The sequence below is a fragment of the Cryptomeria japonica genome, unplaced genomic scaffold (genome assembly GCF_030272615.1).
Source record: "Cryptomeria japonica unplaced genomic scaffold, Sugi_1.0 HiC_scaffold_132, whole genome shotgun sequence".
Lineage (NCBI taxonomy): Eukaryota > Viridiplantae > Streptophyta > Pinopsida > Cupressales > Cupressaceae > Cryptomeria > Cryptomeria japonica.
This window is the reverse complement of record NW_026728954.1, coordinates 103,965-125,000: the sequence shown is the minus strand read 5'-3', so window position 1 is coordinate 125,000 and position 21,036 is coordinate 103,965. Positions and strand designations below refer to the sequence as shown.

Genomic DNA, 21,036 nt, shown 5'->3' with positions numbered 1-21,036 from the left:
CGCATCAAAGGTGCGCACCTCGCTGCCCACCACGGTGCGCAACGCCGGTGGGCACCCGGGAGTGCTTCGAAGTGTGCTCCAAGGTGCTGCGTGCACGTTGTCGGAGCCCGGTTTGCCCCGGGTGCGCACCTCGCGTGCACCTTCGTCGGGGTGGGCACCTTGGCTGGGTTTGCCCCGGCTGCGCTCCGAAGCGGGGTTATTGGAGCGCCGCCTCTTTTTTTGTCGGAGCGTTTGGTGGGGTTTCTCGCATTGGCTCTTCCGAGGCCCGGTTGCCACCCTGGCGCGCACGAAGTCGGAAGTAGGGTTAATTGCCCGGGTGCGCACCTTTGCCAGGGTGGGCACCTTACCTGGGCTGCGCACCAGGGCGGGCTCAAGATGGCACGCGCGTTCCGTTTTTTTCACTATCTTTCAAAACGGAAATTTTAAAATCTCCTTTTTTTTTTGCCTTTTCTGGAAATTAGTGAAGGCAGCGCATCAAAGGTGCGCACCTCGCTGCCCACCTTGGTGTGCTCTGAGGTGCGCACCCGGGAGCGCTACGAAGTGTGCTCCAAGGTGCGGCGTGCACGTTGTCGGAGCCCGGTTTGCCCCGGGTGCGCACCTCGCCTGCACCTTGGCCGGGGTGGGCACCTTGGCTGGGTTTGCCCAGGGTGCGCTCCGAAGCGGGGTTACTGGAGCGCCCCCTCTTTTTTTGTCAGAGCGTTTGGTGGGGTTTCTCGCATTGGCTCTTCCCAGGCCCGGTTGTTGGGTGCGCTCCCACCCTGGCGCGCGCGAAGTTGGAAGTTGGGTTAATTGCCCGGGCGCGCACCTTCGCCAGGGTGGGCACCTTGGTGCGCACACCTTGGCTGGGCTGCGCACCAGGGCGGGCTCAAGATGGCACCAGCATTCCCTTTTTCTCACTATCTTTCAAAACGGAAATTTTAAAATCTCGTTTTTTTTTTGCCTTTTATGGAAATTAGTGAAGGCATCGCATCAAAGGTGCGCACCTCGCTGCCCACCTTGGTGTGCTCCGAGGTGCCCACCACGGTGCGCAACGCCGGTGCGAACCCGGGAGCGCCCCGATGTGTGCTCCAAGGTGCGGCGTGCACGAAGTCGGACCCCGGTTTGCCCCGGGTGCGCACCTCGCGTGCACCTTGGTGCGCACACCTTGGCTGGGTTGCGCGGCCTGGTGGGCACCATGGTGCGCACCAAGGAGCGCTCCGAAGTGTGCTCCAAGGTGCGGCGTGCACGAAGTCGGAGCCCGGTTTGCCCCGGGTACGCACCTCGCGTGCACCTTCGCCGGGGTGGGCACCTCGGCTGGGTTGCGCGCCCTGGTGCGCACCAAGGAGCGCTCCGAAGTGTGCTCCAAGGTGCGGCGTGCACGAAGTCGGAGCCCGGTTTGCCCCGGGTGCGCACCTTCGCCGCGGTGCGCACCATGGCGTGCACGAAGTCGGAGCCCGGTTTGCCCCGGGTGCGCACCTCGCGTGCACCTTCGGCGGGGTTGCGCGCCCTGGTGCGCACCAAGGAGCGCTCCGAAGTGTGCTCCAAGGTGCGGCGTGCACGAAGTCGGAGCCCGGTTTGCCCCGGGTGCGCACCTCGCGTGCACCTTCGCCAGGTTGGGCACCTCGGTGCGCACACCTTCTCAATGTTTTCTTGCCTTTTCTGGAAATTGGTGAAGGCAGCGCATCAAAGGTGCGCACCTCGGTGTGCTCCGAGGTGCGAACCCGAGAGCGCTCCGAGGTGCCCACGAAGTCGAAAGTCGGGTTAATTGCATTGTTTTCCCCGGGTGCGCTCCGAGGTGCGCAACATCGGCGCGCACCAAGGAGGGCTCCGAAGTGTGCTCCAAGGTGCGCACGATGGCGTGCACCTCTGGTGCGCACGATTCGGAGCTCGGTTTGACCGGGGTGCGCACACCTTGGCTGGGTTGCGCACCTTTTGTGCGCTCCAAGGTGCGCACGAAGTCGGAGCTCGGTTTGCCCCGGGTGCGCACCTTCGCCAGGGTGCGCACCTTGATGCGCACGCCTTGGCTGGGCTGCGCACCTTGGTGGGCGCCATGGTGCGCACCTTTCGTGCGCTCCAAGGTGCGCACGAAGTCGGAGCTCGGTTTGCCCCGGGTGCGCACCTTGGTGGGCGCCATGGTGCACTCCGAGGTGCCCAAGATTGGTGCGCACCAAGGAGCGCTCCGAAGTGCGCTCCAAGGTGCGCGCGAAGTCGAAAGTTGGGTTAATTGTCCGGTTTGCCTCGGGTGCGCACCTTGCGTGCACCTTCGCCAGGGTGGGCGCCTTGGTGCGCACACCTTGGCTGGGCTGCGCACACCTTGGCACCCGCGTTTCCTTCATTTTAAATTTTTTTTTTTTACAATCTCTCAAGTGGGAAATTCTATAATCTCAACTTTTTTTGCCTTTTCAGGAAACTTTTGAATGGAGCGCATCATTGGTGCGCTCCGAAGTGTGCTCCAAAGCTCTCTCCAGCTGCGTGCACCTGCCCCGGCCGCGCACCCGGCCCCGCCCAGCTTCGCTCACCTGTCCCGGGCGTCTGGTGCGGAACCTTAGAGTAAGAAACATCACCGTGCACCTTGGCCAACGTGCGCGACTCGACCGAGCGCGCACTGGCCGAGGTGCACACCGATTTCACCTGGGTGCGCGCGCAGCACCTCGGGCGCACCGGGGTGCGCGCACAACGCCCGGGTTGCACCGTGGCCTGTGTGCTCGGGGCGCCTCGGGTGCGCGCTCGGTGTCGCCCCCGCGCGCGCGGTAGTGCGGGCAGCGCACCCCGGCCCGGCCCGGCCCCGACGAGAACGCAAACGGGCAAAAGGTTTATTCAAATAGCATTGCGACGCCCGGCGAAAAACTAAAAAAGGGTGCAACACCGGGACTTCCCGGGAGGTCACCCATCCCAGTACTACTCCGGCCCAAGCGCGCTTAACTGCGGAGTTCTGATGGGATCCGGTGCACTAACGCTGGTATGATCGCACCCGTTATGAGCTTGTCGCAGTGTGTACTTAGCAAACCGCGACCCACGTGCGAATCCACCCCGGCCACCCACCCCCGTCGAGGTGCACACCCTCCCTCGCGAAGTGCGCCCCGTTCGCCAAGTGTGAGCCCTGCCCGGGTGCGCGCACCTTGCTAGGGCGTCGGGTGTGCACCCGGCCCGGCCTACGTGCGTGCACCTGGAGGGGGCGTCGTGTGCGTGCAGTGTCCCGTCTGCAACGCGGTGCCCACACACCACCTCGGGCGCAACGACCTGCGCTCACATGTGGGCCGAGTGCACCTTGGTGCATGTTCGGGGCGCCTCGGGTGCACGCTCGATCTTGCCCCGGTGCACCAAGGCGCTCGGTTTGCCCCGGGTGCGCACTTGGTGCAAGGTGGGCACCCAAAATAGGGATCAAGCACCAAAACACAAGTTTCGGGATGCAAAATGGGACCCAAGGACCACAAATGCGTTCCAAGACCCATGATGGGTCCACGAGAACAAAAATGTGTTCCGAGACTTAATAAACAAATATTGGGTTTTAGGAGAAGAAACATGCTCTGATGCCCAAAACGAGAATCGACCCCGAAAAGGCCACAGGCCAAAAGTGGGATGCGAGACAAAAAAAAATGGGACCCGAGGACCAAAATTGGGTTCCCAGGTCGAAGACAGGGCAACCGGACAAGAAACGACCTCTAAGGCTCGAAATGAGTCCCGACGACTAAAACTTGACAAGAAGCACCCATCAGGCACCCAACTCGACACCCATGGGATGCCGACCCACCCGGGCTTCCACCTAGCACACCTTGGCACCCACCCACCCTCGCACCCAACCTCGCACCCAACTTAGCACCTTTGAACCCACATTGGCACTCACCCTGACCCTGGCACCTTGGAACCCACATTGGCACTCACCTTGACCCTGGCACCCACCTTTGCACTCACCTTGGGACCCACCCTGGCTCCCACCTCGGCACCCACCCAGACACCCACCTTGGTTCCTTGGCACCCACCTTGGATCCTTGGCACCCACCCCGACACCCACCTTGGCACGCAACTTGGCTACTTGCCACCCACCTTGGCTCCTTGACGCCCACCCCGACAACCACCCCGTGACCTACCCTGGCTAGGGTTGGTGCACACCCACCCTATGACCCACCTTGGCACGCACCTTAGTACCCACCCCGTTACCCACCCTAGGACCCACCCCGTGACCCACCTTGGCCAGGGTGGGTGCCTTGGTGCGCACAACTTGCCTGGGCTGCACACCAGGGCGGGCTCAAGATGGCACCCGCGTTCCGTTTTTTTCACTATCTTTCAAAACGGAAATTTTAAAATCTCATTTTTTTCTTTTTTTTGCCTTTTCTGGAAATTAGTGAAGGCAGCGCATCAAAGGTGCGCAATGCTGGTGCGAACCCGGGAGCGCTCCGATGTGTGCTCCAAGGTGCGGCGTGCACGAAGTCCGAGCCCGGTTTGCCCCGGGTGCGCACCTCGCGTGCACCTTCGCCGGGGTGAGCACCTTGGCTGGGTTGCGCGCCCTGGTGCGTACCAAGGAGCGCTCTGAAGTGTGCTCCAAGGTGCGGCGTGCACGAAGTCGGAGCCCGGTTTGCCCCGGGTGTGCACCTCGGGTGCGCACCTCGCGTGCACCTTCGCTGCGGTGGGCACCTTGGCTGGGTTGCGCGCCTTGGTGGGCACCATGCAGTGCACGAAGTCGGAGCCCGGTTTGCCCCGGGCGCGCACCTCCGCCAGGGTGGGCACCTTGGTGCGCACAACTTGCCTGGGCTGCGCATCAGGAAGGGCTCAAGATGGCACCCGCGTTCCGTTTTTTTCACTATCTTTCAGAACGGAAATTTTAAAATATCGTTTTTTTTTGCCTTTTCTGGAAATTAGTGAAGGCAGCGCATCAAAGGTGCGCAACGCTGGTGCGAACCTGGGAGCGCTCCGATGTGTGCTCCAAGGTGCGGCGTGCACGAAGTCGGAGCCCGGTTTGCCTCGGGTGCGCCCTGGTGGGCACCATGGTGCGCACCAAGGAGCGCTCCGAAGTGTGCTCCAAGGTGCGGCCTGCACGAAGTCGGAGCCCGGTTTGCCCCGGGTGTGCACCTCGGGTGGGCACCTTGGTGCGCATGCCTTGCCTGGGCTGCGCACCAGGGCGGGCTCAAGATGGCACCCGCGTTCCTTTTTTTTCACTATCTTTCAAAACGGAAATTTTAAAATCTCATTTTTTTTTGCCTTTTTCTGGAAATTAGTGAAGGCAGCGCATCAAAGGTGCGCACCTCGCTGCCCACCACGGTGCGCAACGCCGGTGGGCACCCGGGAGTGCTTCGAAGTGTGCTCCAAGGTGCTGCGTGCACGTTGTCGGAGCCCGGTTTGCCCCGGGTGCGCACCTCGCGTGCACCTTCGTCGGGGTGGGCACCTTGGCTTGGTTTGCCCCGGCTGCGCTCCGAAGCGGGGTTATTGGAGCGCCGCCTCTTTTTTTGTCGGAGCGTTTGGTGGGGTTTCTCGCATTGGCTCTTCCGAGGCCCGGTTGCCACCCTGGCGCGCACGAAGTCGGAAGTAGGGTTAATTGCCCGGGTGCGCACCTTTGCCAGGGTGGCACCTTACCTGGGCTGCGCACCAGGGCGGGCTCAAGATGGCACGCGCGTTCCGTTTTTTTCACTATCTTTCAAAACGGAAATTTTAAAATCTCCTTTTTTTTTTGCCTTTTCTGGAAATTAGTGAAGGCAGCGCATCAAAGGTGCGCACCTCGCTGCCCACCTTGGTGTGCTCTGAGGTGCGCACCCGGGAGCGCTACGAAGTGTGCTCCAAGGTGCGGCGTGCACGTTGTCGGAGCCCGGTTTGCCCCGGGTGCGCACCTCGCCTGCACCTTGGCCGGGGTGGGCACCTTGGCTGGGTTTGCCCAGGGTGCGCTCCGAAGCGGGGTTACTGGAGCGCCCCCTCTTTTTTTGTCAGAGAGTTTGGTGGGGTTTCTCGCATTGGCTCTTCCCAGGCCCGGTTGTTGGGTGCGCTCCCACCCTGGCGCGCGCGAAGTTGGAAGTTGGGTTAATTGCCCGGGCGCGCACCTTCGCCAGGGTGGGCACCTTGGTGCGCAAACCTTGGCTGGGCTGCGCACCAGGGCGGGCTCAAGATGGCACCAGCATTCCCTTTTTCTCACTATCTTTCAAAACGGAAATTTTAAAATCTCGTTTTTTTTTTGCCTTTTATGGAAATTAGTGAAGGCATCGCATCAAAGGTGCGCACCTCGCTGCCCACCTTGGTGTGCTCCGAGGTGCCCACCACGGTGCGCAACGCCGGTGCGAACCCGGGAGCGCCCCGATGTGTGCTCCAAGGTGCGGCGTGCACGAAGTCGGACCCCGGTTTGCCCCGGGTGCGCACCTCGCGTGCACCTTGGTGCGCACACCTTGGCTGGGTTGCGCGGCCTGGTGGGCACCATGGTGCGCACCAAGGAGCGCTCCGAAGTGTGCTCCAAGGTGCGGCGTGCACGAAGTCGGAGCCCGGTTTGCCCCGGGTGCGCACCTTCGCCGCGGTGGGCACCATGGCGTGCACGAAGTCGGAGCCCGGTTTGCCCCGGGTGCGCACCTCGCGTGCACCTTCGCCGGGGTGGGCACCTCGGCTGGGTTGCGCGCCCTGGTGCGCACCAAGGAGCGCTCTGAAGTGTGCTCCAAGGTGCGGCGTGCACGAAGTCGGAGCCCGGTTTGCCCCGGGTGTGCACCTCGCGTGCACCTTCGCTGCGGTGGGCACCTTGGCTGGGTTGCGCGCCTTGGTGGGCACCATGCAGTGCACGAAGTCGGAGCCCGGTTTGCCCCGGGCGCGCACCTCCGCCAGGGTGGGCACCTTGGTGCGCACAACTTGCCTGGGCTGCGCACCAGGAAGGGCTCAAGATGGCACCCGCGTTCCGTTTTTTTCACTATCTTTCAGAACGGAAATTTTAAAATATCGTTTTTTTTTGCCTTTTCTGGAAATTAGTGAAGGCAGCGCATCAAAGGTGCGCAACGCTGGTGCGAACCTGGGAGCGCTCCGATGTGTGCTCCAAGGTGCGGCGTGCACGAAGTCGGACCCCGGTTTGCCCCGGGTGCGCACCTCGCGTGCACCTTGGTGCGCACACCTTGGCTGGGTTGCGCGCCCTGGTGGGCACCATGGTGCGCACCAAGGAGCGCTCCGAAGTGTGCTCCAAGGTGCGGCGTGCACGAAGTCGGAGCCCGGTTTGCCCCGGGTGCGCACCTCGCGTGCACCTTCGCCGCGGTGGGCACCATGGCGTGCACGAAGTCGGAGCCCGGTTTGCCCCGGGTGCGCACCTCGCGTGCACCTTCGCCGGGGTGGGCACCTTAGTGTGCAGACCTTGGCTGGGTTGCGCGCCCTGGTGGGCACCATGGTGCGCACCAAGGAGCGCTCCGAAGTGTGCTCCAAGGTGCGGCCTGCACGAAGTCGGAGCCCGGTTTGCCCCGGGTGTGCACCTCGGGTGGGCACCTTGGTGCGCATGCCTTGCCTGGGCTGCGCACCAGGGCGGGCTCAAGATGGCACCCGCGTTCCTTTTTTTTCACTATCTTTCAAAACGGAAATTTTAAAATCTCATTTTTTTTTGCCTTTTTCTGGAAATTAGTGAAGGCAGCGCATCAAAGGTGCGCACCTCGCTGCCCACCACGGTGCGCAACGCCGGTGGGCACCCGGGAGTGCTTCGAAGTGTGCTCCAAGGTGCTGCGTGCACGTTGTCGGAGCCCGGTTTGCCCCGGGTGCGCACCTCGCGTGCACCTTCGTCGGGGTGGGCACCTTGGCTGGGTTTGCCCCGGCTGCGCTCCGAAGCGGGGTTATTGGAGCGCCGCCTCTTTTTTTGTCGGAGCGTTTGGTGGGGTTTCTCGCATTGGCTCTTCCGAGGCCCGGTTGCCACCCTGGCGCGCACGAAGTCGGAAGTAGGGTTAATTGCCCGGGTGCGCACCTTTGCCAGGGTGGGCACCTTACCTGGGCTGCGCACCAGGGCGGGCTCAAGATGGCACGCGCGTTCCGTTTTTTTCACTATCTTTCAAAACGGAAATTTTAAAATCTCCTTTTTTTTTTGCCTTTTCTGGAAATTAGTGAAGGCAGCGCATCAAAGGTGCGCACCTCGCTGCCCACCTTGGTGTGCTCTGAGGTGCGCACCCGGGAGCGCTACGAAGTGTGCTCCAAGGTGCGGCGTGCACGTTGTCGGAGCCCGGTTTGCCCCGGGTGCGCACCTCGCCTGCACCTTGGCCGGGGTGGGCACCTTGGCTGGGTTTGCCCAGGGTGCGCTCCGAAGCGGGGTTACTGGAGCGCCCCCTCTTTTTTTGTCAGAGCGTTTGGTGGGGTTTCTCGCATTGGCTCTTCCCAGGCCCGGTTGTTGGGTGCGCTCCCACCCTGGCGCGCGCGAAGTTGGAAGTTGGGTTAATTGCCCGGGCGCGCACCTTCGCCAGGGTGGGCACCTTGGTGCGCACACCTTGGCTGGGCTGCGCACCAGGGCGGGCTCAAGATGGCACCAGCATTCCCTTTTTCTCACTATCTTTCAAAACGGAAATTTTAAAATCTCGTTTTTTTTTTGCCTTTTATGGAAATTAGTGAAGGCATCGCATCAAAGGTGCGCACCTCGCTGCCCACCTTGGTGTGCTCCGAGGTGCCCACCACGGTGCGCAACGCCGGTGCGAACCCGGGAGCGCCCCGATGTGTGCTCCAAGGTGCGGCGTGCACGAAGTCGGACCCCGGTTTGCCCCGGGTGCGCACCTCGCGTGCACCTTGGTGCGCACACCTTGGCTGGGTTGCGCGGCCTGGTGGGCACCATGGTGCGCACCAAGGAGCGCTCCGAAGTGTGCTCCAAGGTGCGGCGTGCACGAAGTCGGAGCCCGGTTTGCCCCGGGTACGCACCTCGCGTGCACCTTCGCCGGGGTGGGCACCTCGGCTGGGTTGCGCGCCCTGGTGCGCACCAAGGAGCGCTCCGAAGTGTGCTCCAAGGTGCGGCGTGCACGAAGTCGGAGCCCGGTTTGCCCCGGGTGCGCACCTTCGCCGCGGTGCGCACCATGGCGTGCACGAAGTCGGAGCCCGGTTTGCCCCGGGTGCGCACCTCGCGTGCACCTTCGGCGGGGTTGCGCGCCCTGGTGGGCACCATGGTGCGCACCAAGGAGCGCTCCGAAGTGTGCTCCAAGGTGCGGCGTGCACGAAGTCGGAGCCCGGTTTGCCCCGGGTGCGCACCTCGCGTGCACCTTCGGCGGGGTTGCGCGCCCTGGTGGGCACCATGGTGCGCACCAAGGAGCGCTCCGAAGTGTGCTCCAAGGTGCGGCGTGCACGAAGTCGGAGCCCGGTTTGCCCCGGGTGCGCACCTCGCGTGCACCTTCGCCGCGGTGGGCACCATGGCGTGCACGAAGTCGGAGCCCGGTTTGCCCCGGGTGCGCACCTCGCGTGCACCTTCGCCGGGGTGGGCACCTCGGCTGGGTTGCGCGCCCTGGTGCGCACCAAGGAGCGCTCCGAAGTGTGCTCCAAGGTGCGGCGTGCACGAAGTCGGAGCCCGGTTTGCCCCGGGTGCGCACCTCGCGTGCACCTTCGCCAGGGTGGGCACCTCGGTGCGCACACCTTCTCAATGTTTTCTTGCCTTTTCTGGAAATTGGTGAAGGCAGCGCATCAAAGGTGCGCACCTCGGTGTGCTCCGAGGTGCGAACCCGAGAGCGCTCCGAGGTGCCCACGAAGTCGAAAGTCGGGTTAATTGCATTGTTTTCCCCGGGTGCGCTCCGAGGTGCGCAACATCGGCGCGCACCAAGGAGGGCTCCGAAGTGTGCTCCAAGGTGCGCACGATGGCGTGCACCTCTGGTGCGCACGATTCGGAGCTCGGTTTGACCGGGGTGCGCACACCTTGGCTGGGTTGCGCACCTTTTGTGCGCTCCAAGGTGCGCACGAAGTCGGAGCTCGGTTTGCCCCGGGTGCGCACCTTCGCCAGGGTGCGCACCTTGATGCGCACGCCTTGGCTGGGCTGCGCACCTTGGTGGGCGCCATGGTGCGCACCTTTCGTGCGCTCCAAGGTGCGCACGAAGTCGGAGCTCGGTTTGCCCCGGGTGCGCACCTTGGTGGGCGCCATGGTGCACTCCGAGGTGCCCAAGATTGGTGCGCACCAAGGAGCGCTCCGAAGTGCGCTCCAAGGTGCGCGCGAAGTCGAAAGTTGGGTTAATTGTCCGGTTTGCCTCGGGTGCGCACCTTGCGTGCACCTTCGCCAGGGTGGGCGCCTTGGTGCGCACACCTTGGCTGGGCTGCGCACACCTTGGCACCCGCGTTTCCTTCATTTTAAATTTTTTTTTTTTACAATCTCTCAAGTGGGAAATTCTATAATCTCAACTTTTTTTGCCTTTTCAGGAAACTTTTGAATGGAGCGCATCATTGGTGCGCTCCGAAGTGTGCTCCAAAGCTCTCTCCAGCTGCGTGCACCTGCCCCGGCCGCGCACCCGGCCCCGCCCAGCTTCGCTCACCTGTCCCGGGCGTCTGGTGCGGAACCTTAGAGTAAGAAACATCACCGTGCACCTTGGCCAACGTGCGCGACTCGACCGAGCGCGCACTGGCCGAGGTGCACACCGATTTCACCTGGGTGCGCGCGCAGCACCTCGGGCGCACCGGGGTGCGCGCACAACGCCCGGGTTGCACCGTGGCCTGTGTGCTCGGGGCGCCTCGGGTGCGCGCTCGGTGTCGCCCCCGCGCGCGCGGTAGTGCGGGCAGCGCACCCCGGCCCGGCCCGGCCCCGACGAGAACGCAAACGGGCAAAAGGTTTATTCAAATAGCATTGCGACGCCCGGCGAAAAACTAAAAAAGGGTGCAACACCGGGACTTCCCGGGAGGTCACCCATCCCAGTACTACTCCGGCCCAAGCGCGCTTAACTGCGGAGTTCTGATGGGATCCGGTGCACTAACGCTGGTATGATCGCACCCGTTATGAGCTTGTCGCAGTGTGTACTTAGCAAACCGCGACCCACGTGCGAATCCACCCCGGCCACCCACCCCCGTCGAGGTGCACACCCTCCCTCGCGAAGTGCGCCCCGTTCGCCAAGTGTGAGCCCTGCCCGGGTGCGCGCACCTTGCTAGGGCGTCGGGTGTGCACCCGGCCCGGCCTACGTGCGTGCACCTGGAGGGGGCGTCGTGTGCGTGCAGTGTCCCGTCTGCAACGCGGTGCCCACACACCACCTCGGGCGCAACGACCTGCGCTCACATGTGGGCCGAGTGCACCTTGGTGCATGTTCGGGGCGCCTCGGGTGCACGCTCGATCTTGCCCCGGTGCACCAAGGCGCTCGGTTTGCCCCGGGTGCGCACTTGGTGCAAGGTGGGCACCCAAAATAGGGATCAAGCACCAAAACACAAGTTTCGGGATGCAAAATGGGACCCAAGGACCACAAATGCGTTCCAAGACCCATGATGGGTCCACGAGAACAAAAATGTGTTCCGAGACTTAATAAACAAATATTGGGTTTTAGGAGAAGAAACATGCTCTGATGCCCAAAACGAGAATCGACCCCGAAAAGGCCACAGGCCAAAAGTGGGATGCGAGACAAAAAAAAATGGGACCCGAGGACCAAAATTGGGTTCCCAGGTCGAAGACAGGGCAACCGGACAAGAAACGACCTCTAAGGCTCGAAATGAGTCCCGACGACTAAAACTTGACAAGAAGCACCCATCAGGCACCCAACTCGACACCCATGGGATGCCGACCCACCCGGGCTTCCACCTAGCACACCTTGGCACCCACCCACCCTCGCACCCAACCTCGCACCCAACTTAGCACCTTTGAACCCACATTGGCACTCACCCTGACCCTGGCACCTTGGAACCCACATTGGCACTCACCTTGACCCTGGCACCCACCTTTGCACTCACCTTGGGACCCACCCTGGCTCCCACCTCGGCACCCACCCAGACACCCACCTTGGTTCCTTGGCACCCACCTTGGATCCTTGGCACCCACCCCGACACCCACCTTGGCACGCAACTTGGCTACTTGCCACCCACCTTGGCTCCTTGACGCCCACCCCGACAACCACCCCGTGACCTACCCTGGCTAGGGTTGGTGCACACCCACCCTGGTGCCCACCTTGGCACCCACCCTATGACCCACCTTGGCACGCACCTTAGTACCCACCCCGTTACCCACCCTAGGACCCACCCCGTGACCCACCTTGGCCAGGGTGGGTGCCTTGGTGCGCACAACTTGCCTGGGCTGCACACCAGGGCGGGCTCAAGATGGCACCCGCGTTCCGTTTTTTTCACTATCTTTCAAAACGGAAATTTTAAAATCTCATTTTTTTCTTTTTTTTGCCTTTTCTGGAAATTAGTGAAGGCAGCGCATCAAAGGTGCGCAATGCTGGTGCGAACCCGGGAGCGCTCCGATGTGTGCTCCAAGGTGCGGCGTGCACGAAGTCCGAGCCCGGTTTGCCCCGGGTGCGCACCTCGCGTGCACCTTCGCCGGGGTGAGCACCTTGGCTGGGTTGCGCGCCCTGGTGCGTACCAAGGAGCGCTCTGAAGTGTGCTCCAAGGTGCGGCGTGCACGAAGTCGGAGCCCGGTTTGCCCCGGGTGTGCACCTCGGGTGCGCACCTCGCGTGCACCTTCGCTGCGGTGGGCACCTTGGCTGGGTTGCGCGCCTTGGTGGGCACCATGCAGTGCACGAAGTCGGAGCCCGGTTTGCCCCGGGCGCGCACCTCCGCCAGGGTGGGCACCTTGGTGCGCACAACTTGCCTGGGCTGCGCATCAGGAAGGGCTCAAGATGGCACCCGCGTTCCGTTTTTTTCACTATCTTTCAGAACGGAAATTTTAAAATATCGTTTTTTTTTGCCTTTTCTGGAAATTAGTGAAGGCAGCGCATCAAAGGTGCGCAACGCTGGTGCGAACCTGGGAGCGCTCCGATGTGTGCTCCAAGGTGCGGCGTGCACGAAGTCGGAGCCCGGTTTGCCTCGGGTGCGCCCTGGTGGGCACCATGGTGCGCACCAAGGAGCGCTCCGAAGTGTGCTCCAAGGTGCGGCCTGCACGAAGTCGGAGCCCGGTTTGCCCCGGGTGTGCACCTCGGGTGGGCACCTTGGTGCGCATGCCTTGCCTGGGCTGCGCACCAGGGCGGGCTCAAGATGGCACCCGCGTTCCTTTTTTTTCACTATCTTTCAAAACGGAAATTTTAAAATCTCATTTTTTTTTGCCTTTTTCTGGAAATTAGTGAAGGCAGCGCATCAAAGGTGCGCACCTCGCTGCCCACCACGGTGCGCAACGCCGGTGGGCACCCGGGAGTGCTTCGAAGTGTGCTCCAAGGTGCTGCGTGCACGTTGTCGGAGCCCGGTTTGCCCCGGGTGCGCACCTCGCGTGCACCTTCGTCGGGGTGGGCACCTTGGCTTGGTTTGCCCCGGCTGCGCTCCGAAGCGGGGTTATTGGAGCGCCGCCTCTTTTTTTGTCGGAGCGTTTGGTGGGGTTTCTCGCATTGGCTCTTCCGAGGCCCGGTTGCCACCCTGGCGCGCACGAAGTCGGAAGTAGGGTTAATTGCCCGGGTGCGCACCTTTGCCAGGGTGGCACCTTACCTGGGCTGCGCACCAGGGCGGGCTCAAGATGGCACGCGCGTTCCGTTTTTTTCACTATCTTTCAAAACGGAAATTTTAAAATCTCCTTTTTTTTTTGCCTTTTCTGGAAATTAGTGAAGGCAGCGCATCAAAGGTGCGCACCTCGCTGCCCACCTTGGTGTGCTCTGAGGTGCGCACCCGGGAGCGCTACGAAGTGTGCTCCAAGGTGCGGCGTGCACGTTGTCGGAGCCCGGTTTGCCCCGGGTGCGCACCTCGCCTGCACCTTGGCCGGGGTGGGCACCTTGGCTGGGTTTGCCCAGGGTGCGCTCCGAAGCGGGGTTACTGGAGCGCCCCCTCTTTTTTTGTCAGAGAGTTTGGTGGGGTTTCTCGCATTGGCTCTTCCCAGGCCCGGTTGTTGGGTGCGCTCCCACCCTGGCGCGCGCGAAGTTGGAAGTTGGGTTAATTGCCCGGGCGCGCACCTTCGCCAGGGTGGGCACCTTGGTGCGCAAACCTTGGCTGGGCTGCGCACCAGGGCGGGCTCAAGATGGCACCAGCATTCCCTTTTTCTCACTATCTTTCAAAACGGAAATTTTAAAATCTCGTTTTTTTTTTGCCTTTTATGGAAATTAGTGAAGGCATCGCATCAAAGGTGCGCACCTCGCTGCCCACCTTGGTGTGCTCCGAGGTGCCCACCACGGTGCGCAACGCCGGTGCGAACCCGGGAGCGCCCCGATGTGTGCTCCAAGGTGCGGCGTGCACGAAGTCGGACCCCGGTTTGCCCCGGGTGCGCACCTCGCGTGCACCTTGGTGCGCACACCTTGGCTGGGTTGCGCGGCCTGGTGGGCACCATGGTGCGCACCAAGGAGCGCTCCGAAGTGTGCTCCAAGGTGCGGCGTGCACGAAGTCGGAGCCCGGTTTGCCCCGGGTGCGCACCTTCGCCGCGGTGGGCACCATGGCGTGCACGAAGTCGGAGCCCGGTTTGCCCCGGGTGCGCACCTCGCGTGCACCTTCGCCGGGGTGGGCACCTCGGCTGGGTTGCGCGCCCTGGTGCGCACCAAGGAGCGCTCTGAAGTGTGCTCCAAGGTGCGGCGTGCACGAAGTCGGAGCCCGGTTTGCCCCGGGTGTGCACCTCGCGTGCACCTTCGCTGCGGTGGGCACCTTGGCTGGGTTGCGCGCCTTGGTGGGCACCATGCAGTGCACGAAGTCGGAGCCCGGTTTGCCCCGGGCGCGCACCTCCGCCAGGGTGGGCACCTTGGTGCGCACAACTTGCCTGGGCTGCGCACCAGGAAGGGCTCAAGATGGCACCCGCGTTCCGTTTTTTTCACTATCTTTCAGAACGGAAATTTTAAAATATCGTTTTTTTTTGCCTTTTCTGGAAATTAGTGAAGGCAGCGCATCAAAGGTGCGCAACGCTGGTGCGAACCTGGGAGCGCTCCGATGTGTGCTCCAAGGTGCGGCGTGCACGAAGTCGGACCCCGGTTTGCCCCGGGTGCGCACCTCGCGTGCACCTTGGTGCGCACACCTTGGCTGGGTTGCGCGCCCTGGTGGGCACCATGGTGCGCACCAAGGAGCGCTCCGAAGTGTGCTCCAAGGTGCGGCGTGCACGAAGTCGGAGCCCGGTTTGCCCCGGGTGCGCACCTCGCGTGCACCTTCGCCGCGGTGGGCACCATGGCGTGCACGAAGTCGGAGCTCGGTTTGCCCCGGGTGCGCACCTCGCGTGCACCTTCGCCGGGGTGGGCACCTTAGTGTGCAGACCTTGGCTGGGTTGCGCGCCCTGGTGGGCACCATGGTGCGCACCAAGGAGCGCTCCGAAGTGTGCTCCAAGGTGCGGCCTGCACGAAGTCGGAGCCCGGTTTGCCCCGGGTGTGCACCTCGGGTGGGCACCTTGGTGCGCATGCCTTGCCTGGGCTGCGCACCAGGGCGGGCTCAAGATGGCACCCGCGTTCCTTTTTTTTCACTATCTTTCAAAACGGAAATTTTAAAATCTCATTTTTTTTTGCCTTTTTCTGGAAATTAGTGAAGGCAGCGCATCAAAGGTGCGCACCTCGCTGCCCACCACGGTGCGCAACGCCGGTGGGCACCCGGGAGTGCTTCGAAGTGTGCTCCAAGGTGCTGCGTGCACGTTGTCGGAGCCCGGTTTGCCCCGGGTGCGCACCTCGCGTGCACCTTCGTCGGGGTGGGCACCTTGGCTGGGTTTGCCCCGGCTGCGCTCCGAAGCGGGGTTATTGGAGCGCCGCCTCTTTTTTTGTCGGAGCGTTTGGTGGGGTTTCTCGCATTGGCTCTTCCGAGGCCCGGTTGCCACCCTGGCGCGCACGAAGTCGGAAGTAGGGTTAATTGCCCGGGTGCGCACCTTTGCCAGGGTGGGCACCTTACCTGGGCTGCGCACCAGGGCGGGCTCAAGATGGCACGCGCGTTCCGTTTTTTTCACTATCTTTCAAAACGGAAATTTTAAAATCTCCTTTTTTTTTTGCCTTTTCTGGAAATTAGTGAAGGCAGCGCATCAAAGGTGCGCACCTCGCTGCCCACCTTGGTGTGCTCTGAGGTGCGCACCCGGGAGCGCTACGAAGTGTGCTCCAAGGTGCGGCGTGCACGTTGTCGGAGCCCGGTTTGCCCCGGGTGCGCACCTCGCCTGCACCTTGGCCGGGGTGGGCACCTTGGCTGGGTTTGCCCAGGGTGCGCTCCGAAGCGGGGTTACTGGAGCGCCCCCTCTTTTTTTGTCAGAGCGTTTGGTGGGGTTTCTCGCATTGGCTCTTCCCAGGCCCGGTTGTTGGGTGCGCTCCCACCCTGGCGCGCGCGAAGTTGGAAGTTGGGTTAATTGCCCGGGCGCGCACCTTCGCCAGGGTGGGCACCTTGGTGCGCACACCTTGGCTGGGCTGCGCACCAGGGCGGGCTCAAGATGGCACCAGCATTCCCTTTTTCTCACTATCTTTCAAAACGGAAATTTTAAAATCTCGTTTTTTTTTTGCCTTTTATGGAAATTAGTGAAGGCATCGCATCAAAGGTGCGCACCTCGCTGCCCACCTTGGTGTGCTCCGAGGTGCCCACCACGGTGCGCAACGCCGGTGCGAACCCGGGAGCGCCCCGATGTGTGCTCCAAGGTGCGGCGTGCACGAAGTCGGACCCCGGTTTGCCCCGGGTGCGCACCTCGCGTGCACCTTGGTGCGCACACCTTGGCTGGGTTGCGCGGCCTGGTGGGCACCATGGTGCGCACCAAGGAGCGCTCCGAAGTGTGCTCCAAGGTGCGGCGTGCACGAAGTCGGAGCCCGGTTTGCCCCGGGTACGCACCTCGCGTGCACCTTCGCCGGGGTGGGCACCTCGGCTGGGTTGCGCGCCCTGGTGCGCACCAAGGAGCGCTCCGAAGTGTGCTCCAAGGTGCGGCGTGCACGAAGTCGGAGCCCGGTTTGCCCCGGGTGCGCACCTTCGCCGCGGTGCGCACCATGGCGTGCACGAAGTCGGAGCCCGGTTTGCCCCGGGTGCGCACCTCGCGTGCACCTTCGGCGGGGTTGCGCGCCCTGGTGGGCACCATGGTGCGCACCAAGGAGCGCTCCGAAGTGTGCTCCAAGGTGCGGCGTGCACGAAGTCGGAGCCCGGTTTGCCCCGGGTGCGCACCTCGCGTGCACCTTCGGCGGGGTTGCGCGCCCTGGTGGGCACCATGGTGCGCACCAAGGAGCGCTCCGAAGTGTGCTCCAAGGTGCGGCGTGCACGAAGTCGGAGCCCGGTTTGCCCCGGGTGCGCACCTCGCGTGCACCTTCGCCGCGGTGGGCACCATGGCGTGCACGAAGTCGGAGCCCGGTTTGCCCCGGGTGCGCACCTCGCGTGCACCTTCGCCGGGGTGGGCACCTCGGCTGGGTTGCGCGCCCTGGTGCGCACCAAGGAGCGCTCCGAAGTGTGCTCCAAGGTGCGGCGTGCACGAAGTCGGAGCCCGGTTTGCCCCGGGTGCGCACCTCGCGTGCACCTTCGCCAGGGTGGGCACCTCGGTGCGCACACCTTCTCAATGTTTTCTTGCCTTTTCTGGAAATTGGTGAAGGCAGCGCATCAAAGGTGCGCACCTCGGTGTGCTCCGAGGTGCGAACCCGAGAGCGCTCCGAGGTGCCCACGAAGTCGAAAGTCGGGTTAATTGCATTGTTTTCCCCGGGTGCGCTCCGAGGTGCGCAACATCGGCGCGCACCAAGGAGGGCTCCGAAGTGTGCTCCAAGGTGCGCACGATGGCGTGCACCTCTGGTGCGCACGATTCGGAGCTCGGTTTGACCGGGGTGCGCACACCTTGGCTGGGTTGCGCACCTTTTGTGCGCTCCAAGGTGCGCACGAAGTCGGAGCTCGGTTTGCCCCGGGTGCGCACCTTCGCCAGGGTGCGCACCTTGATGCGCACGCCTTGGCTGGGCTGCGCACCTTGGTGGGCGCCATGGTGCGCACCTTTCGTGCGCTCCAAGGTGCGCACGAAGTCGGAGCTCGGTTTGCCCCGGGTGCGCACCTTGGTGGGCGCCATGGTGCACTCCGAGGTGCCCAAGATTGGTGCGCACCAAGGAGCGCTCCGAAGTGCGCTCCAAGGTGCGCGCGAAGTCGAAAGTTGGGTTAATTGTCCGGTTTGCCTCGGGTGCGCACCTTGCGTGCACCTTCGCCAGGGTGGGCGCCTTGGTGCGCACACCTTGGCTGGGCTGCGCACACCTTGGCACCCGCGTTTCCTTCATTTTAAATTTTTTTTTTTTACAATCTCTCAAGTGGGAAATTCTATAATCTCAACTTTTTTTGCCTTTTCAGGAAACTTTTGAATGGAGCGCATCATTGGTGCGCTCCGAAGTGTGCTCCAAAGCTCTCTCCAGCTGCGTGCACCTGCCCCGGCCGCGCACCCGGCCCCGCCCAGCTTCGCTCACCTGTCCCGGGCGTCTGGTGCGGAACCTTAGAGTAAGAAACATCACCGTGCACCTTGGCCAACGTGCGCGACTCGACCGAGCGCGCACTGGCCGAGGTGCACACCGATTTCACCTGGGTGCGCGCGCAGCACCTCGGGCGCACCGGGGTGCGCGCACAACGCCCGGGTTGCACCGTGGCCTGTGTGCTCGGGGCGCCTCGGGTGCGCGCTCGGTGTCGCCCCCGCGCGCGCGGTAGTGCGGGCAGCGCACCCCGGCCCGGCCCGGCCCCGACGAGAACGCAAACGGGCAAAAGGTTTATTCAAATAGCATTGCGACGCCCGGCGAAAAACTAAAAAAGGGTGCAACACCGGGACTTCCCGGGAGGTCACCCATCCCAGTACTACTCCGGCCCAAGCGCGCTTAACTGCGGAGTTCTGATGGGATCCGGTGCACTAACGCTGGTATGATCGCACCCGTTATGAGCTTGTCGCAGTGTGTACTTAGCAAACCGCGACCCACGTGCGAATCCACCCCGGCCACCCACCCCCGTCGAGGTGCACACCCTCCCTCGCGAAGTGCGCCCCGTTCGCCAAGTGTGAGCCCTGCCCGGGTGCGCGCACCTTGCTAGGGCGTCGGGTGTGCACCCGGCCCGGCCTACGTGCGTGCACCTGGAGGGGGCGTCGTGTGCGTGCAGTGTCCCGTCTGCAACGCGGTGCCCACACACCACCTCGGGCGCAACGACCTGCGCTCACATGTGGGCCGAGTGCACCTTGGTGCATGTTCGGGGCGCCTCGGGTGCACGCTCGATCTTGCCCCGGTGCACCAAGGCGCTCGGTTTGCCCCGGGTGCGCACTTGGTGCAAGGTGGGCACCCAAAATAGGGATCAAGCACCAAAACACAAGTTTCGGGATGCAAAATGGGACCCAAGGACCACAAATGCGTTCCAAGACCCATGATGGGTCCACGAGAACAAAAATGTGTTCCGAGACTTAATAAACAAATATTGGGTTTTAGGAGAAGAAACATGCTCTGATGCCCAAAACGAGAATCGACCCCGAAAAGGCCACAGGCCAAAAGTGGGATGCGAGACAAAAAAAAATGGGACCCGAGGACCAAAATTGGGTTCCCAGGTCGAAGACAGGGCAACCGGACAAGAAACGACCTCTAAGGCTCGAAATGAGTCCCGACGACTAAAACTTGACAAGAAGCACCCATCAGGCACCCAACTCGACACCCATGGGATGCCGACCCACCCGGGCTTCCACCTAGCACACCTTGGCACCCACCCACCCTCGCACCCAACCTCGCACCCAACTTAGCACCTTTGAACCCACATTGGCACTCACCCTGACCCTGGCACCTTGGAACCCACATTGGCACTCACCTTGACCCTGGCACCCACCTTTGCACTCACCTTGGGACCCACCCTGGCTCCCACCTCGGCACCCACCCAGACACCCACCTTGGTTCCTTGGCACCCACCTTGGATCCTTGGCACCCACCCCGACACCCACCTTGGCACGCAACTTGGCTACTTGCCACCCACCTTGGCTCCTTGACGCCCACCCCGACAACCACCCCGTGACCTACCCTGGCTAGGGTTGGTGCACACCCACCCTGGTGCCCACCTTGGCACCCACCCTATGACCCACCTTGGCACGCACCTTAGTACCCACCCCGTTACCCACCCTAGGACCCACCCCGTGACCCACCTTGGCCAGGGTGGGTGCCTTGGTGCGCACAACTTGCCTGGGCTGCACACCAGGGCGGGCTCAAGATGGCACCCGCGTTCCGTTTTTTTCACTATCTTTCAAAACGGAAATTTTAAAATCTCATTTTTTTCTTTTTTTTGCCTTTTCTGGAAATTAGTGAAGGCAGCGCATCAAAGGTGCGCAATGCTGGTGCGAACCCGGGAGCGCTCCGATGTGTGCTCCAAGGTGCGGCGTGCACGAAGTCCGAGCCCGGTTTGCCCCGGGTGCGCACCTCGCGTGCACCTTCGCCGGGGTGAGCACCTTGGCTGGGTTGCGCGCCCTGGTGCGTACCAAGGAGCGCTCTGAAGTGTGCTCCAAGGTGCGGCGTGCACGAAGTCGGAGCCCGGTTTGCCCCGGGTGTGCACCTCGGGTGCGCACCTCGCGTGCACCTTCGCTGCGGTGGGCACCTTGGCTGGGTTGCGCGCCTTGGTGGGCACCATGCAGTGCACGAAGTCGGAGCCCGGTTTGCCCCGGGCGCGCACCTCCGCCAGGGTGGGCACCTTGGTGCGCACAACTTGCCTGGGCTGCGCATCAGGAAGGGCTCAAGATGGCACCCGCGTTCCGTTTTTTTCACTATCTTTCAGAACGGAAATTTTAAAATATCGTTTTTTTTTGCCTTTTCTGGAAATTAGTGAAGGCAGCGCATCAAAGGTGCGCAACGCTGGTGCGAACCTGGGAGCGCTCCGATGTGTGCTCCAAGGTGCGGCGTGCACGAAGTCGGAGCCCGGTTTGCCTCGGGTGCGCCCTGGTGGGCACCATGGTGCGCACCAAGGAGCGCTCCGAAGTGTGCTCCAAGGTGCGGCCTGCACGAAGTCGGAGCCCGGTTTGCCCCGGGTGTGCACCTCGGGTGGGCACCTTGGTGCGCATGCCTTGCCTGGGCTGCGCACCAGGGCGGGCTCAAGATGGCACCCGCGTTCCTTTTTTTTCACTATCTTTCAAAACGGAAATTTTAAAATCTCATTTTTTTTTGCCTTTTTCTGGAAATT

The 21,036-nt window shown here is 62.6% G+C and overlaps 3 non-coding genes across 3 annotated transcripts; all 3 read right to left on the bottom strand.

Annotated features, from left to right (window-relative positions):
• Positions 1–2,833: 2,833 nt before the first annotated feature.
• On the bottom strand, positions 2,834–2,952 carry LOC131866116 (5S ribosomal RNA). Its single transcript, XR_009364748.1, has one exon. It is a non-coding gene; the product is annotated as a 5S ribosomal RNA (ribosomal RNA).
• A 7,780-nt stretch (positions 2,953–10,732) lies between these two features.
• On the bottom strand, positions 10,733–10,851 carry LOC131866115 (5S ribosomal RNA). The gene has a single exon (XR_009364747.1). It is a non-coding gene; the product is annotated as a 5S ribosomal RNA (ribosomal RNA).
• A 7,804-nt stretch (positions 10,852–18,655) lies between these two features.
• LOC131866114 (5S ribosomal RNA) lies at positions 18,656–18,774 on the bottom strand. Its single transcript, XR_009364746.1, has one exon. It is a non-coding gene; the product is annotated as a 5S ribosomal RNA (ribosomal RNA).
• Between the last annotated feature and the right edge of the window lie 2,262 nt (positions 18,775–21,036).